General features: G+C 43.5%; 1 protein-coding gene across 1 annotated transcript in view; it reads right to left on the bottom strand.

The window, feature by feature from the left end:
- The window catches only part of bin3 (bridging integrator 3), a 112,512-nt gene that overhangs the window by 38,337 nt on the left and 55,443 nt on the right, over positions 1-18,732 (bottom strand). The window lies entirely within an intron of this gene.

Genomic DNA, 18,732 nt, shown 5'->3' with positions numbered 1-18,732 from the left:
GGTGCATCTTGCCCAATAAGGATAAGCAAACCTAAATGCCCGCGGAGGCTGCAACCTGAGCCACGATGAGGAACTCTAGTTTGGAGGAGAGACAAAACATACTTGGGACTCTTTCCGCTGGAGCGGAGAAGGCTGATAGGAGATTTAAAGTTATGAAGGGTTTGGATAAGATCAATAAGTTAATACTATTTCCTCTGGTTGGGGAAGTCAATGATGAGGGATCATTAATTCAAAATTGTAACAAAAGAGCGAGGAGAGAACTTAGGAGATATTCCTTTACACAGAGGGTTGTTGGAACATGGAATGCTTTGCCACAAGGTGCAGTTGAGGCAGAGCCCATTGTATTTTACAAAATGGATAAATATTTGAAGCAGAGGAAGATGCAGGGCTGCAGAGAAGAGCCTAGGACAGTGGGGTTAGTTTTACACTCCATGTTGCTCTAGCAAACAGCTTGCACAGTTCGTGATGGGCCAAACCACTCGGCTCCAGACCTCATTACAGCCTTGGTCCAAACATGGACAAAAAAGCTGAATTCCAGAGGTGAGGTGAGAGTGACTGCCCTTGACATCAAGGCAGCATTTGACCGAGTGTGGCACCAAGGAGCCCTAGTAAAATTGAAGTCAATGGGAATCAGGGGGAAAACTCTCCAGTGGCTGGAGTCATACCTAGCACAAAGGAAGATGGTAGTGGTTGTTGGAGGCCAATCATCTTAGCCCCAGGGCATTGCTGCAGGAGTTCCTCAGGGCAGTGTCCTAGGCCCAACCATCTTCAGCTGCTTCATCAATGACCTTCCCTCCATCATAAGGTCAGAAATGGGGATGTTCGCTGATGACTGCACAGTGTTCAGTTCCATTCGCAACCCCTCAGATAATGAAGCAGTCCGAGCCTGCATGCAGCAAGACCTGGACAACATCCAGGCTTGGGCTGATAAGTGGCAAGTAACATTCGCGCCAGATAAGTGCCAGGCAATGACCATCTCCAACAAGAGAGAGTCTAACCACCTCCCCTTGACATTCAACGGCATTACCATCGCCGAATCCCCCACCATCAACATCCTGGGGGTCACCATTGACCAGAAACTTAACTGGACCAGCCATATAAATACCGTGGCTACGAGAGCAGGTCAGAGGCTGGGTATTCTGCGGCGAGTGACTCACCTCCTGACTCCCCAAAAGCCTTTCCACCATCTACAAGGCACAAGTCAGGAGTGTGATGGAATACTCTCCACTTGCCTGGATGAGTGCAGCTCCAACAACACTCAAGAAGCTCGACACCATCCAAGATAAAGCAGCCCGCTTGATTGGCACCCCATCCACCACCCTAAACATTCACTCCCTTCACCACCGGCGCACTGTGGCTGCAGTGTGCACCATCCACAGGATACACTGCAGCAACTCGCCAAGGCTTCTTCGACAGCACCTCCCAAACCCGCGACCTCTACCACCTAGAAGGACAAGGGCAGCAGGCGCATGGGAACAACACCACCTGCACGTTCCCCTCCAAGTCACACACCATCCCGACTTGGAAATATATCGCCGTTCCTTCATTGTCGCTGGGTCAAAATCCTGGAACTCCCTTCCTAACAGCACTGTGGGAGAACCGTCACCAAACGGACTGCAGCGGTTCAAGAAGGCGGCTCACCACCACCTTCTCGAGGGCAATTAGGGATGGGCAATAAATGCCGGCCTTGCCAGCGACGCCCACATCCCGTGAACGAATAAAAAAAAAAAAAATGGCCTCCTGTGCTGTAAACATTCTATGGCTCAGCTCGTCGCGCTACACCAGAGCTTGTGGCAATAGACAAGGCAGTAGGTAGCCTGCTGAAACATACAGTGGCTGCTGCAAGCAGTTCCTTTCTACAGTTTATATTTGTCTTTTCTCCCCTCAAACCATGGCTAACTAAACTATCAATATTTTTAAAAAGCTGCTAAATCATCAGTGACTGAAGTGGACCAATTTGTCAGTTTAGTATGGATCTATTGGGCTGGTTATCACGTCTCGTTTAAAAGACGAGCAATGCCCAAGTGTAAGAAACAGGTCCCAAGCAAGCACTGGTCGACCTTGCTCTTATTAATGAGGTTCTTTCCAAAGATATGTGGTCAGCGGCTCCCAATGAGAGGCATTCATCTACACATTAGACGGCAATAGTACCAGCAGGATAGCTCACCATAGGTTTGCACCCCGTCATTGGAGAATCTAATTTTGTCAAAGTGCTGGTATTGGAACATACAATGACACCTACTGGTGGAAACTATCTGTTCAAAAGACTTCATCTTTCCAAAGAAAATCTCTAAAATCGGAATATACGTGCGCTTTATGAAAAGCGAACCAGGCAGTAAAAAATTGAAGAGGTCATAAGTAGCATCCTTTGTGTAAGTGAGAGACAAGAGCAAATGAGATTAAAATTGAGGGAACAATGTTGTGTTGACGCAGAAATTATGAATATTCATTCTGTCACCAGCAGAAGAAAAAAACAATGATAGAATGGGGCCCAATCAGTAAATTTCAAGACTTGCCCTACAAAGATGACAACATAAGTATCCACAGAATGCCAAGGCTGGAGATAAAACTGATTACTAGAAGGACACCATTGGGAGGAAAGGCTCAGGCACAATACACGAACATGCAGTTGTGCTCCGTGAACAGGAGGTACACTTCATGCACACAAGGATATCCATAAAGGGGTCAAGGAGATCCCCAGATGGCAGCACGAAGCAGCAGACTGATTACATTGCAATCAACAGGAAATGGGTAAGAACAATAAACAATATCAGACTGCACAGAGGCGCACATTTTGGAAGTCACTAACCTCCAAACTCAAAGCAAGACTTAGTGTATAGAAAGAGAAAAGCCAAGGAAGGAGAGCAAGTAGCAGGTGGGGGGATTTCAAGGCAACCAAATTTCTGTCAGTCAGAGATGGACAAAGGTCACTCCCTACGAAAGACAAGAATGGTTTTACCTTCAACTACAGAATGAAAGCCGGATCAAACGGTGGGTCAAACGCTTTCAAGAAGTTCTGAACAGACATTAACTAGCAAGAAAAGAGAACGATTCCAGAAAGAATAACAGAACTTGAGGCAAAAGCAGGACTAATTGAACTTGCAATTAAGGAAGCCATAACGAAGCCAAAGATTGAAAAGGCGCAGGGAGTTGACAAAACAGCAGCACAGAAAAAAAAAATCAAGAATAGTGGAGATAATGCACACATCAAATTATTATGGTGCAGGAAAAAGAAAGTGAAGGACCATTAGTCTTTTAACAGAGCTATCAAAAAGTGACATCTCTCAGACTGTTTATCTATCCTACTTATTCGCATTGAAACGTGGCCACTGACAAAGGCTAGAGAAGAAACTTGATGCCATGAACATCAAAGATACTTGAGATCAGCTGGTGAGGTAAGGCAAAGAGAAAGATAGCCAGAAAGGAAACCCTGCAACGGCTAGTAAGCCAACCTGTGGACCAAACGCACCTCAGGTGGCTCGGTCGTGCTTAGAATGCAAGACTCCAGAATACTGTGCCAAGCATCAAAATGGCAGCTAACGTAGAGAAGATGTTTCCACTTGTGGGGGAGTCCAAAACCAGGGGCCATAAATATAAGATAGTCACTGATAAATCCAATAAGAAATTCAGAGAGTGGTGAGAATGTGGAACTTGCTACCATCTGGAGTAGTTGAAGCAAACAGCATAGATGCATTTACGGGGAAGCTAGATAAACACGAGGGAGAAAGGAATAGAAGGATACGCAGACAGGGTTAGATGGAGTAAAGTGGGAGGAGGCTCGTTTGGAGCATAAACACCGGCACAGGCCAGTTGGGCCGAATGGCCTGTTTCAGTGCTGTAAATTCTATGTAATTCTATGAATAGAAGAGGGAAGCGTGGAAGAACAATGATCCGGCAAAGCGATGTACAGAAGGACCTTTCAGAAGCTGATGTCAACTGGCAATGCATAACAACTAGTTAAAACATAGGAACAGGGGAACAGAAGGAGGCCATTCAGCCCCACACGCCTGTTCCGCCATTCAATTAGATCATGGCTGATCTGTATCTTAACTCCATTTACCCGCTTTGGTTCCAAGCGCAGAGCGGAGTGGGAAAGGCCAGCACTGGCTCTGTGTACCCAGTGCACTGAAGGACCTACAGATGGCTGGGTCATTACAAGAACCATTTTTAATGTTTGCAGAAATGTTTACAGCATTCAAAGAAGGTTTCTATTCATTGAGGTTGGGAGAACTTTCTGGTCCAAGACCAGCATACATCAAAAAGTGGTTTGTGTCCAGCACCACTGGCTCCCAAACCTGAAACCATCCCGCACCCTCAGGAGTTCCTGACTGCCTGGTTGACCAAGTTTTCCAAGCAACTTCACTTAAATATCATCTTTGCATGAGGGCTTATGATCGAATTTTAAACCAATCACCAGCAAATACTACATTTTATATTTACAAACAGAAGATGAGTCAACAGGTATGTGTGTGAAAAACCTAATAAAATTGCAACTTATACCAAAAATGTTTGCCAGATTGCTTTACAAACATCTGCAGAAGACAAAATTTAGTGCTGGAAGGAACAGCTATGGGGAGTGCATCCCTGTTTGCCCAGACTGTGATATCGTGCGACACATACATTACGAATATATCCACAATATTAGCTAGTGCTGCATTTGTATTCCTACCAGTCACTGCAACGGTCTTCAGTGGTTTAAAGCAGAACGATTGTATCAAGTTAGCAGCAGCTTTTCATAATGTACTGGCCTACTCCTGATCGTTCAAATTCGTTTTCTGTGTTAAAAATTTCAGTATTATCCAGTAATTCGAATTATTCAACGTTAATGACACAACATGGGGAGAATTTAGTGTTCAGAAAAATGCAAATTACCAGATAATTCGAAGTAAGGGACTTGGAATTAACAGGAGTAGACAGTAGTTTGATTTCAGCTGCTGTGACAGTGAAGGGTGCATCTTTGCACAGTAAAACAGTCAGTCTCGACATTTTACTCTGATTAGCTTTTCTTGTCAATGCCCTGCTTAATGTCAGCACAGTCAGTGTAGATTGGAACATAGCAAGTAGTTTCTGGGTTAAAGAGTAAACTGCAGCAAACGATCTCTATTCACTCTTTAATAAGTCAGAGTACATTATAGTTTAACACATCCTCGCTACATGGTCTACAATAAAGTGTGCTGCCTCTGGTACTGAATCTCATACTAAAATGGGTTAATGGGGTTTGTTATAGGAAGAAACTTTCATCATACTGATTTTACTTCAACTCTGCGATTAACATTTAACAACGGAGGAGCAGAATTTGGTGCTGAAGTTTCAATTGTGGCTTTCAAAAGGGAACTGGATAAGTACTTGAAAGGAAAAAATTTGCAGGGCTACAGGGATAGGGCGGGGGAGTGGGACTAGCTGAATTGCTCTTGCAGAGAGCCGGCACAGACTCGATGGGCCAAATGGCCTCCTTCTGTGCTGTAACCTTTCAATGATTAACCTGAACCCACATTGAGGAACTTATGCCTTCCTTGGGGGAAAACCTGAAAGAGGGGGAGTTCGAAGCAACAAAAGTAAAAGTGAAGTTTAAAAAAAACTAGAACCTAGAATTTCTTCACTCGGAGGGTTGTGAATCTTTGGAATTCTCTACCCCAGAGGGCTGTGGATGCTGAGTCATTGAATATATTCAAGGCTTAGATGGATAGATAGATAGTTGTTTGGACTCTAAGGGAATCAAGGGATATGGGGATCGGGCAGGAAAGTGGAGTTGAGGTCGAAGATCAGCCATGATCTGATTGAATGGTGCAGCAGGCTCAAGGGGCCGTATGGCCCACTCCAGCTCCTATTTCTTATGTTCTTATGTTCAACATAATCAGTTTAAGGGATAAAGTCTATGCAAGACTAATGCCTTCGAATTCGAAACAACTGAAATGAGGTAAAATAGTGCTGAATAAAGAAAGAAAGAAAGAACTTGCATTTAAATAGCGCCTTTCACGAACGTAGGACGTCCCAAAGCGCTTTACAGCCAATTAAGTACTTTTGAAGTGTAGTCACTGTTGGAATGTAGGAAACACGGCAGCCAATTTACACACAGCAAGCTCCCACAAACAGCAATGAGACAAATGACCAGATAACATTTCAGTGATGTTGGTTGAGGGATAACTATTGGCCAGGACATGAGTATACCCCAACAGGTTCAGGTGATCCATCAGTGATGGGTTAGAGGATGCCAGTGTTCATTCTGGCACAACACCCAAATGGAAAGGTGAAACAAATCCTATTGCAGTGCAATTGAAGGCAAAGCATCCAAGTTCGTGCTGCCATTAGATTATGGTTTTTTTTCTGCATTTCATACTTCAACCCACGCTCGCCAAACTACAGTGTCGAAAAACAGAACTAATGCTTCACGTCCAAACCTTAAAAAAGCTATTTAAGTGGTGTAAAAACAGTAAGAAAACATTGAATGGCCAGAACTGTTTGTAATATTAATTCTTGGCAAGAAGTCCAAAGAACAAGTACAAACAGCTTTATCAACACTATTTACATAGCTTGTCTGAAATCATCAGTAGCTGATCACACGCCTATTTTAACTGAAGCAACACACACCAGACTTGACTGGGTTAGATCCGCTAATTCAGAGTCACCGATACTCAGTACTTGGACATTTTTTCCAAACAGAATTTCCAGGGAAACGATTAAGATATGCAATCAAATTGATGAGCAAATTATGCGTTTCAATTTTTAAAACAATTTTAGACCCTGCCTGCATTGGCTAACAAGAACGAAGTGTGGCTGTTAAACACTGAAGTAGAGTAAACACTTAGAGCCGCTCCCATACCACTTCCGTGTGGAATTTGTTTAAAACAACAGAGGATAATTCATCAGTGGAACCTGCTTTTGGCCTGCAGTGAGGCAAGAAAACTTCCATCCAATAGTAATGATGTATAACAGGGGTGGATTATGTTTTTACTTCTGTAAAAATAAGCACATTCCCAGATGAGAATTCTAATCAGCGCAGGGGCAATTTTTGTGGATTACCTTTGGACAAATAAGTGTCTTCTTTATCATGCCCTCCTCCGGAGCAGTGAGATTTTGGGCAATGTTTGCTCAAAGTAGTTCCTTGGAAGTTACTCAGCAATTGGCTTTTCGGCCCAAGATTCATTTAAATATGAACCATTGTAATGAGTCTTTTTTGTGTTAAGAAATTCTTACTAATTTTCAAGAATCAATCCACTTGTAAAAGACCAAATATGACTCACTTCTGGAGGAACTGCACTGTTTTCAACCATACTGAGTGGGACAGGAGATAAGTATGTCACAATTCTTGGAGTAGAGCTGGAGTTTGAAGTAAAGGGTGATGATGAAATAAACTGGACTGCAGCCAAGCTATGATGACTGTCTCGTTTTGTTTCCCTTCCCTGAATGAGCTGAATACTCCAGGGCGGGCTCACAAAGAATGTACTGCTAGTCGATGCCGAGTAACTGTAGGTTCGCAACAGAGGAAGGAGTCTAAACCTTGGAGCAACAGCTACCCCACTATCTATGTATTCCTGTGGCACAGTGCTCAAGAGTAACAAGGCTGAGTGGGAGCACTGGATGCCAAACTCTAGTTCCTGACAATAGCACTGAGCTGCTCGTGGATATAAAACCATATTTTAACAATATGCTACCCTCAGAGTAGATGGAACCATGAGGCCCCGACATGCTGTGCCACAAGTGGCAAGAGATGAGTCCATCCACTCGGAATGCCAACTGTAACCATTCCACTGTGAGAAAAGCGGACACTTTTCACAGGGTAAATCAAAGGGCAAGTTCTTACGCACCTAACTAGCTCAGAAGAGGTCTGAGAGCAGCTCACCAGCTGCTGGTACATGACACAGGGAGATGAGAGAAAAGGGGAAGTATTGGGGGTACAGCTGTGGCCCACCCTCGCCTCTGGGTCAGGAGGTTGTGAGTTCAAGACCCACTCCAGGGACCTGAGCGCAGAAAATCGATGCTGACGGAGGTGCCGTCTTTCGGATGAGACGTTAAACCGAGGCACCGTCCGCCCTCTCAAGTCGATGTAAAAGATCCCGTGGCACTATTTCAAAGAAGATCAGGGTAGTTCTCCCTGGTGTCCTGGCCAATATTTATCCCTCAACCAACACCTAAAAACAAATTATCTGATCATTATCACAATGCTGTTGATGGGGCCTTGCTGTGCGCAAATTGGCTGCTCCGTTTCTTACATTACAACAGTGACAACACTTCAAAAAGTACTTCATTGGATGTAAAGCACTGAGGTCATGAAAAGCACTCTTTCTTTAACTGTACATTAATAAAAAAAACAATCTAATAAGGGCATCTTTACAAGTATATTATTGTATCATAAATCTCTCACGGAAAGTCAGAGGTTTGCTGTTTTATAATAGGGCTGTTTATGCCATGCACGGATAATGTCAGGGCCACTGATTGATAGGTCTGAACAATTAAAATTCTATTTTTACTGCATAGTATTCCGGAATTTCTACTGGTGATTTCGGGATTGAATTCTACAGTTCTGTGAAAATTGTAAATGTTATTCATATTCCTTCGCCTATGCATTTAATTTTTACCCTTATCATTTTTTAAGTTGAGATGACATAGCAAGATGGTATGTAAGATGCACCAACTGGAGGGAGATATCCGGTATTTAGCTTTTCTGTGGAGGGGAAATGGGGGTCGTCCTATACTTTGCTAATGATAGGGCAGCCCTGGCATTTGGCCGCTCTGGGTAATGGTTATAGGATTTGGGAGAACTGGTACATTGAATTTGGTGTTTTGTGAATGGCTCCTGATTATGTAGCTATAATGAAACACAGCTGATAATCAGAGTTTTCAAAATTGAAATCATTTATTTTCAGGGAAAGAACTCAAATTAAGATGAAGAAAGACACTGTGCATGTCTGGCAGCTTTTAGTAGTTAGAATTACCTGAATAAAGCTTTTGAAATTTTTCCTCCTTTTTTCTTCAACTGCTTGAAGCTGAAGAAAAATATTCCAGCAGTTCAGCTGATTAAATGGTACTGATGTATCCTGGGAAATTAGGTGCATGCACATGCAGACTGCACAATGCAAATTCAGTTCACAGCATCACAAGCTCAGGTGTTTTGGAAAGGCTGGTGTCTTCAAGTGTAAACTTTAATGAAGGCATTAAAAGACACGAAAAGTAATTCAATAGATAAATGTAATCATGTTACTGTGAAGTGTAATTTTTTTAATTAATTTTGTTGAACCCCTTAATTTTGACAACAGAGATAGCAATTCTTGAGATAAAATGGCTGCTAAAAAATTTTCAGAAAGCATTTTGAACGATTTATGGAGGGAAAGCAATACAGCACACTATCCAGTGCCTAGATTTGGCAATTACAGGGTGACGAGTTTACATAGTTAGTTTCCATTATAAATACGGATCCAGGAATTAATAATGGAAAAAGTTGACAGAAAGATAAGGCACAAATGTGACAACAGGAAGTAAGGTTTTACAGACAAGAAGTGTGCATAAGCATGCATTCCATCAAATGAACAATCACCAAATGCATTCAGCCACAAAATGCTTAATAACACAGTAATGTATTGAAGTATTTAAAGATGTCTGTGCAATTCTGGCAGCTCTTAAAACAATTGAGTGGCATAAGAGAATGTTACCAGAGACATTCAAGGACAGCTGTCCAACAGACTCTGAGGATTACTGAGAACATGTAAAGGCTGGTGAAATTGTACTGAATTTGCAGATTGTCCACAGCCCCATAAGATGTCCAACAATAATGGCCTTTTTCTTTTATTCGTTCATGGGATGTGGGCATCGCTGGCACAGCCAACATTTATTGCCATCCTTAATTGCCCTTGAGAAGCTGGTGGTGAGCCGCCTTCTTGAACCGCCGCATGCAGTGTGGTGAAGGTTCTCCCACAGATGGTAATACCATTGAATGTCAAGGGCAGATGGTTAGACTTTCTCTTGTTGGAGATGGTCATTGCCTGGCACGAATGTTACTTGCCACTTATCAGTCCAAGCCTGGATGTTGTCCAAGTCTTGCTGCATGTGGGCACGGACTGCTTCTTTATCTGAGGGGTTGCGAATAGAACTGAACACTGTGCAATCGTCAGCGAACATCCCCATTTCTGACTTTATGATGGAGGGAAGGTCATTGATAAAGCAGCTGAAGGTGGTTGGGCCTGGGACACTGCCCTGAGGAACTCTTGCAGCAATGTCCTGGGGCTGAGGTGATTGGCCTCCAACAACCACTACCATCTTCCTTTGTGCTAGATTTCTCCCCCTGATTTCCACTGACTTCAATTTTACTAGGGCTCCTTGGTGCCACACTCAGTAAAATGCTGCCTTGATGTCAAGGGCAATCACTCTCACCTCATCTCTGGAATTCAGCTCTTTTGTTCATGTTTGGACCAAGGCTGTAATTAGGTCTGGAGCCGAGTGGTCCTGGTGGAACCCAAACTGAGCATCGGTGAGCAGGTTATTGGTGAGTAAGTGCCGCTTGATAGCACTGTCGACGACACCTTCCATCACTTTGCTGATGACTGAGAGCAGACTGATGGAGCGGTAATTGGCCGGATTGGATTTGTCCTGCTTTTTGTGGACAGGACATACCTGGGCAATTTTCCACATTGTTGGGTAGATGCCAGTGTTGTAGCTGTACTGGAACAGCTTGGCTGGAGGCGCAGCTAGTTCTGGAGCACAAGTCTTCAGCAATACAGCCGGGATGTTGTCGTGGCCCATAGCCTTTGTCGTATCCAGTGCACTCAGCCGTTTCTCGATATCACGTGGAGTGAATCGAATTGGCTGAAGACTGGCTTCTGTGATGGTGGGGATATCGAGAGGAGGCCGAGATGGATCATCCACTTGGCGCTTCTGGCTGAAGATGGTTGCAAATGCTTCAGCCTTGTCTTTTGCACTCACATGCTGGACTCCGCCATCATTGAGGATGGGGATGTTTACAGAGCCTCCTCCTCCCGTTAGTTGTTTAATTATCCACCACCACTGGATGTGGCAGGACTGCAGAGCTTTGATTTGATCCGTTGGTTGTGGAATCGCTTAGCTCTGTCTATAGCATGTTGCTTCCGCTGTTTAGCATGCATGTAGTCCTGTGTTGTAGCTTCACCAGGTTGGCACTTCATTTTTAGGTATGCCTGGTGCTGCTCCTGGCATGCTCTTCTACACTCCTCATTGAGCCAGGGTTGATCCCCTGGCTTGTTGATAATGGTAGAGTGAGGAATATGCTGGGCCATGGAGGTTACAGATTGTGCTGGAATAAAATTCTGCTGCTGCTGATGGCCCACAGCGCCTCATGGATGCCCAGTTTTGAGCTGCTAGATCTGTTCTGAATCTATCCCACTTAGTACGATGGTAGTGCCACACAACACGTTGGATGGTGTCTTCAGTGTGAAAATGGGACTTCGTCTCCACAAGGACTGTGCGGTGGTCATTCCTACCAATACCGTCATGGACAGATGCATCTGCGACAGGTAGATTGGTGAGGACGAGGTCAAGTAGGGTTTTCCCTTGTTTTGGTTCGCTCACCACTTGCCACAGGCCCAGTCTGGCAGTTATGTCCTTCAGTACTCAGCCAGCTCGGTCAGTAGTGGTGCTACCGAGCCACTCTTGGTGATGGACATTGAAGTCCCCCCATCCACAGTACATTCTGTGCCCTTGCTACCCTCAGTGCTTCCTCCAAGTGGTGTTCAACATGGAGGAGGACTGATTCATCAGCTGAGGGAGGGCGGTAGGTGGTAATCAGCAGGAGGTTTCCTTGCCCATGTTTGACCTGATGCCGTGAGATTTCATGGGGTCCAGAATCAATGTTGAGGACTCCCAGGGCCACTCCCTCCTGACTGTATATCACTGTACCGCCACCTCTGATGGGTCTGTCCTGCCAGTGGGAGAGGACATACCCAGTGATGGTGATGGAAGAGTCTGGGGCGTTGGCTGAAAGGTATGATTGTGTGAGTATGGCTATGTCAGGCTGTTGCTTGACTAGTCTGTGGGACAGCTCTCCCAATTTTGGCACAAGTCCCCAAATGTTCGTGAGGAGGACTTTGCAGGGTCGACTGGGCTTGGTTTGCCTTTGTCGTGTCCAGTGCCTCGTGGTTCGATTCCGGGTGGTCCGTCCGGTTTTATTATGACTTTTTGTGGCAAGATTGCACAACTGAGTAGCTTGCTAGGCCATTTCAGAGGGTGATTAAGAATCAACCACATTGCTGTGGGTCTGGAGTCACATATAGGCCAGACTGGGTAAGGATGGCAGGTTTCCTTCCCTAAAGGACATTAGTGAACCAGATGGATGAACAAGGGATGGTTAACTCTGCCTTTGAGATTCTTCTCACATGAACGAGTTCCCAATGATGGCATTGCCTTAGAGAATCTGTGTGTTGCTTCACCGCTATTCTGTGCAGAACCTTTGGGTTGATATTGAATGTTGAGTTGCGCAGCTTCTGTGTTACATAGAATTACACAGATTGTACAGCACAGAAACAGGCCATTTGGCCCAACAGGTCTGTACCGGTGTTTATGCTCCACACGAGCCTCCTCCCGCCCCTCTTCATTTAACCCTATCAGCATTAGTGTCTATTCTTTTCTTCCTCATGTGTTTATCTAGCTTCCCCTTAAATGCACCTGTGCTATTCTCCTCAGCTACTTTCTATAGTAGCGAGTTCCACATTCTAACCACTCTCTGCATAAAGAGGTTTCTCCAGAATTACCTATTGGATTTATTAGTGACCCCCTTATATTTATGGCCCCTAATTTTGGTCTCCCCCCCCCAAGTGCTCTTCAGATGAACATGAAGGTCTGGTTTGAATGTGAGGTTATGGTGCTGCTCTAGTCATAATCCTGCGCAGGACTGAAACCTGACCACATCCATTCAGTGTTGGCGTTTACCCCACCATGGATAGGCTATCCACAAGTTCGCTGGTTTTATCTGTACGGAGTCCTGGAGCAAGATATGTCCTTTCTTTTCTCCCCTGCAGTCTGCCAAACTGTGTTATCATATTATATCTGGGGCAGCTTCCAGTAAGATGCAGGTGACGATAAATGGGACAAAGCATTCTTAAGGATTTTCAGTCCCCCACTTGCTTTTCCAGCCAACTTCACCACTTGCTTACCCCAAGGAGATGTCAGCAACAAGGGAAATGACACTTTGGTGACATCCACCAGGTTGTCAATCAAAAAGAAAAATTTACTTGGCTGAAACATATTTCCCCAGTGATCCCCAAGAAGAATTTTATATTAATTTTACTGAAAGGTATCCTACATACAGCCGATGGTGGCAAAGCAACGACTGCAGCAAAACTGTGACTGTGCTCACACCTCAACATGTAGTAGCGGCAAATCCTTTCTACGGACTGCGCCAGACTTTGGCTGGAATGGCAGACTCACTTCATCGCTTTCAGTTGCAACATAAACTGGTGCCAGAGCGAAATGAGTCAATGAATATCGTATTTAAATCTAACAATGCTTTCATCACGCAAGCCCATTTGCAGAGGCTTAATATGACCTTTCGTCGTGAACAGCACAAGCACTTACTTGTGCAAGCAAAAAGCTCAGACAAAAACAGGCATTGTGGAAGTTGTGTGTTTGGGCTCTTCAGGCTATTATAGTAGAATGATGCTAATTATGACTAAGGGATGTTGCACACCTTTTCTAATGAGAAAATGTCAGAACTCTGTAATATGATCTACTGTGACGTTTTATTCAGATTGTTGCAGTCTGAAGGAACAGGGAAACAGAAATCATGCAGATTTCCATTCACAGTACATACACTGGATATATGCATCTTTAAAAAAAATAGCTGATCTCATTTGTAAATACAGCCTCCGGTAAAATGTCACTCAGCCAAGCTACACTGCATCTGCCTCCACTTGCCCAACTGGCCATTAACATCTACGTAGATTCCACTTGTAACCACTTGCTTTCAAGTGTCACACTATCTGCTTAAACAAGTAATGCAAAGCTATTGTTTCAGAAGAACCTGCTGCTTGTGCATAGTCCAGATTATTTTCATAGAAAGGAAAGACAGTAATTACATCAAATCCAGTATTCTTGTTAAGTACAATCTGAAACAGGTTAGCTAAATGGATCAAGATTAGTGTTCCGTAATCAAGTCTCACGTTGCAGAAAATTAAATATTAGTTTCAATAAACAATACGTTCGTGGGGGTAAAATAACCATAAAAATATATAAAACAGGGGTAAGGAACTTCTGAACAACTAGAAATTAGCACTGTGATAAAGGCTTTCACTGAAGCAAAGCTGGTTCGTAAAAGAATTTGAAAATTGTTGATATACCGTAATAGAAGTGTGACGGTCATAGTGTGAATTAATCAGTGACAATATTATGCATAGATCAGTTGGTTTCTTATTACAGACAATGGATGGGTTGGAATAAATTGCAAGGCAGTTATACAACAATAGGATTCAAAAGACTTCATAAACCATGAGTATCAAACTTAAACATTTTATAATCTTCCCGAATCCTTGCCAACTTGCTCGAACCTCACTTCTACACGATTGTTTTTTTTAAAAAAGTACACCGTATTTTCAAATTCATTATTAACAATTTCCAAAAGCCTATTCGCCGAACTGAAAACTGTTCTCCAAAATAAAGTTTTCTGACAGCAGGCAGTTGGGAGTTCAATCAATGTGAAATGCTGTGACACATGTACATGTAATCAGGAGAAGTGGTCTGAGATAAAATACAAACCCTGTAGGGCAAGGATGTCCAAACTGTGGCGCCAGAGCCACGTATGGTTCCCAAGCCGTTGAAGTCTGGCGCTCAAAGCCCAGGCAACTCACAGACTATAGAAGTTTACAGCACCTGAGGGACCATTCAGCCATTCAGATTGTCAAGTTTTGTATTTAATGCTGTTACCTCATGGCAGATAAATCCTAGATCTGTTGCTATCAGCAACTTGAGATAGGAACATAGGAACAGGAGTAGGCCATTCAGCCCCTCGTGCCTGCTCCGCCATTTGATAAGATCATGGCTGATCTGTGATCTAACTCCATATACCCGCCTTTGGCCCATATCCCTTAATACCTTTGGTTGCCAAATACCTATCTATCTCAGATTTAAATTTTAGCAATTGAGCTAGTATCAATTGCCGTTTGCGGAAGGGAGTTCCAAACTTCTATCACCCTTTGTGTGTAGAAATATTTTCTAATCTCGCTCCTGAAAGGTGTCTCACCTGACGAAGGAGGAAGCCTCCGAAAGCTTGTGATTTTAAATAAAGCTGTTGGACTATAACCTGGTGTTGTAAGACTCCTTACATTTGTCCACCCCAGTCCATTACCGGCATCTCCACATCTAATTTTTAGACTCTGCCCCCTACTCCTAGAATCCCCAACTAGCAGAAATAGTTTCTCTCTAACCACCCTATCCGTTCCCCTTAATATCTTAAACTTCGATCAGATCACCCCTTAACCTTCGAAACTCTAGAGAATACAACCCCAATTTGTGTAATCTCTCCTCGTAACTTAACCCTTGAAGTCCTGGAATCACTCTAGTAAACCTATGCTGCACTCCCTCCAAGGCCAATATGTCCTTCTGAAGGTGCGGTGCCCAGAACTGCTCACAGTACTCCAGGTGCGGTCTAACCAGGGTTTTGTATAGCTGCAGCATAACTTCTGCCCTCTTGTACTCTAGTCCCCTAGATATAAAGGCCAGAATTCCATTAGCCTTATTGATTATTTTCTGCACCTGTTCATGACACTTCAATGATCTATGTACCTGAACCCCTATGTTCCTTTGGACATCCACTGTTTTTAACTTTTTACCATTTAGAAAGTACCCTGTTCTATCCTTTTTTGATCCAAAGTGGATGACCTCACATTTGTCTACATTGAATTCAATTTGCCACAGTTTTGCCCATTCACCTAATCTATCAATATCCCTTTGTAATTTTATGTTTTCATCTACACTGCTTACAATGCCACCAATCTTTGTGTCATCGGCAAACTTAGATATGAGACTTTCTATGCCTTCATCTAAGTCGTTAATAAATATTGTGAATAATTGAGGCCCCAAGACAGATCCCTGCGGGACTCCACTAGTCACATCCTGCCAATGTGAGTACCTATCCATTATCCCTACTCTCTGTCGCCTTTCGCTCAGCCAACTTCCTAACCAAGTCCGTACTTTTCCCTTGATTCCATGGGCTTCTATCTTAGCTAACAGTCTCTTATGTGGGACCTTATCAAATGCCTTCTGGAAGTCCATATAAATAACATTCCCCTGTCCATTACTTTAGTCACCTCTTCAAAAAATTCAATCAGGTTTGTCAGGCACGACCTACCTTTCACAAATCCATGCTGGCTCTCTCTGATTAACTGAAAATTCTCGAGGTGTTCAGTCACCCTATCCTTAATTATAGACTCCAGCATTTTCCCCACAACAGATGTTAGGCTAACTGGTCTATAATTCCCTGGTTTCCCTCTCTTTTCTTAAAAAGTGGAGTGATATGTGCAATTTTCCAATCTAGAGAACTTTGAAAGGTTATAGAGATCTGCGCAAATTAGCGGGAATGTGGATTTGAACTTTATCCGTCATCCCCAAGGCTCCACGGTACACACCTATGCGGCCCACAAAACCTAAAACTTCAGAATGGCTGCTACAGAGAGTCCTTGAGGCTTTTATGGTGGCACGTGGACTTGCAAGGGTAAAAACCAAACTAAGGACCTGTACAAATCTGTAATTCATCTCTGGCTTATCGTTCAATTTCTCTAAAGTGTGCGTGTTCCCTCTGTGAAGAATATCCAGTGCTACCTAACAAAGAACCGACTGTACAGACGAGACCATCTCAGAAATGGCGGATCCGAATAATTAGTTGAGAATATTGAAATTGTGTTGAACCAAATTTTTCTAAAGTTCACCATTTCCTTGTTTTCTCCCTGGGAATGGAAAGTGAATCTGTACCGGATTTGACGGAGAAGAATGAATCGCTGGCAATGGTTAACTGGCAGTTATTTCCTTGAGAGGTTCAGAAACCATCATACACCATGAGATTGAAACTTGAGTGCCAGCTGTCGCTGAGTGGGTAGCACTCGTGCCTCTGAGTCAGTAGGTTGTGGGTTCAATTCCCTACTCCAGAGACTTGAGCACAACAAAACCTAGGCTGACATTCAGTGCAGTACTGAGGGAGTGCTGTCTTTCGGATGAGACGTACCAACGTCTGCCCTCTCGGGTGGACGTAAAAGATCCCGTGGCACTATTTCGAAGAGGAGCAGTGGAGTTGTCCTGGCCAACATTTATCCCTCAACACCATCACTAAAAACAAGGTTGTCTGGTCTATATCACATTTCTGTTTGTGGGACCTTGCTGTGCGCAGATTGGCTGCCAAGTTTCCTCCATTACAACAATGACTACACTTCAAAAGTACTTCATTGACTGTAAAGCATTTTGGGACATTGTGAGGTCGTGAAAGGTGCCATATAAATACGAGTCTCTCTTTCTTTTTGAATGAACTTGGAGATTATCAAACCTTTCAAGTCATTTAAATGTTTTGTACGTGGGTTTTTAGCATGGTTTTATTCCATTTTAGGTCCTTTTCTCGCCAGTAAGAACCATTATGGCAGACAATGACAACCAGTGTACTGTATGTATTTGGTCTTTGAAGATGGCCACAAGTGAGAGACAATTGTGTATAGTACAGGTTATTGTGACGTAACCACTGCAGCTTGAGTGAGCATTCAGAACCCACTGTTGCTCACCTGGAAGTAACCAAGTTAATATTTTTTATATTTGAAGTCGAATATTGGTCTGGACAGGGAAGGAACTTTCAACCAAAAGTAGTCCCTTTACAAAGACCATGAAAAGAAAAGTTTAAAATCCTTCCTCCAAGTGCAAATATTCCCATTTAAGCCCATCCAGAAGCTTACCACTTCAGCCTACAAGCTAGAAAAGGTCCAGTTCAGTGAGAATGTTCTGCTGATCTGTCTTTAGCCGGTCGCTGTTGCAGTCAACAGAACTCAGCAGCTTCCCAAGTTCTGAATAATCATCCCAGCACAATACTGTACAAGCAAGGACCCATGATGGTCCTTAATAAAGTTGTTGGGATTATAATTAAGATCAGGTTTGGAATCAATGCCAATCCTTACTTCCTGGAATTACCACCAAATAGGGCCCAGCTGGAACTATCAACCAAATGTGTCTTTTTCAGGCAGGTGATACCAAAATGGACAGGTGTCCAGCAGTCTGTATTTAGATGGACGCAAGAGATTGTCTGCTCTCTGGGAGAAGAAGTAGTAAATACGTTTTTTTTTTAAAAAACTGGTCTCTGCCGAAATGACTTTACACAAAGTACTCCCTACGCCCATGGGAGAGTACGCTTGGAGAGTAGCCATGTTTGAACCTGAACCGGATGACGTTTCATAAGATTATTCACATCATGTGGCACAAGAGGTCTAATGAGCCACTTATCCCTACCTTTTTTTTTAAAAAAAGGAACCTTTCTAGGAATTTACACCAAGGCTCTATTTTCTTTCTTTTGTTTGAGGAATTACTCGTGTAACACCCTCTTTTGAATCATCAAGTGTTGAGACAGTGGCTGCTGATTACTACACAACAGAATGCAAAACCACAAGAAGGGAGGTGATGTTTTTCCCTCTCCAAGGGTGTGGATTTAATACCGGCCCTGTAATTAGAGACCTGCGTCCATCTCTCAGTCTGATAATTTATAAACTACCACATTATACTGATTATAACGTTGTTAATTCACAGCAGTGA

This window comes from Heptranchias perlo, chromosome 20 (genome assembly GCF_035084215.1).
Source record: "Heptranchias perlo isolate sHepPer1 chromosome 20, sHepPer1.hap1, whole genome shotgun sequence".
NCBI lineage: Eukaryota > Metazoa > Chordata > Chondrichthyes > Hexanchiformes > Hexanchidae > Heptranchias > Heptranchias perlo.
This window is presented reverse-complemented; position numbering and strand designations above follow the sequence as displayed.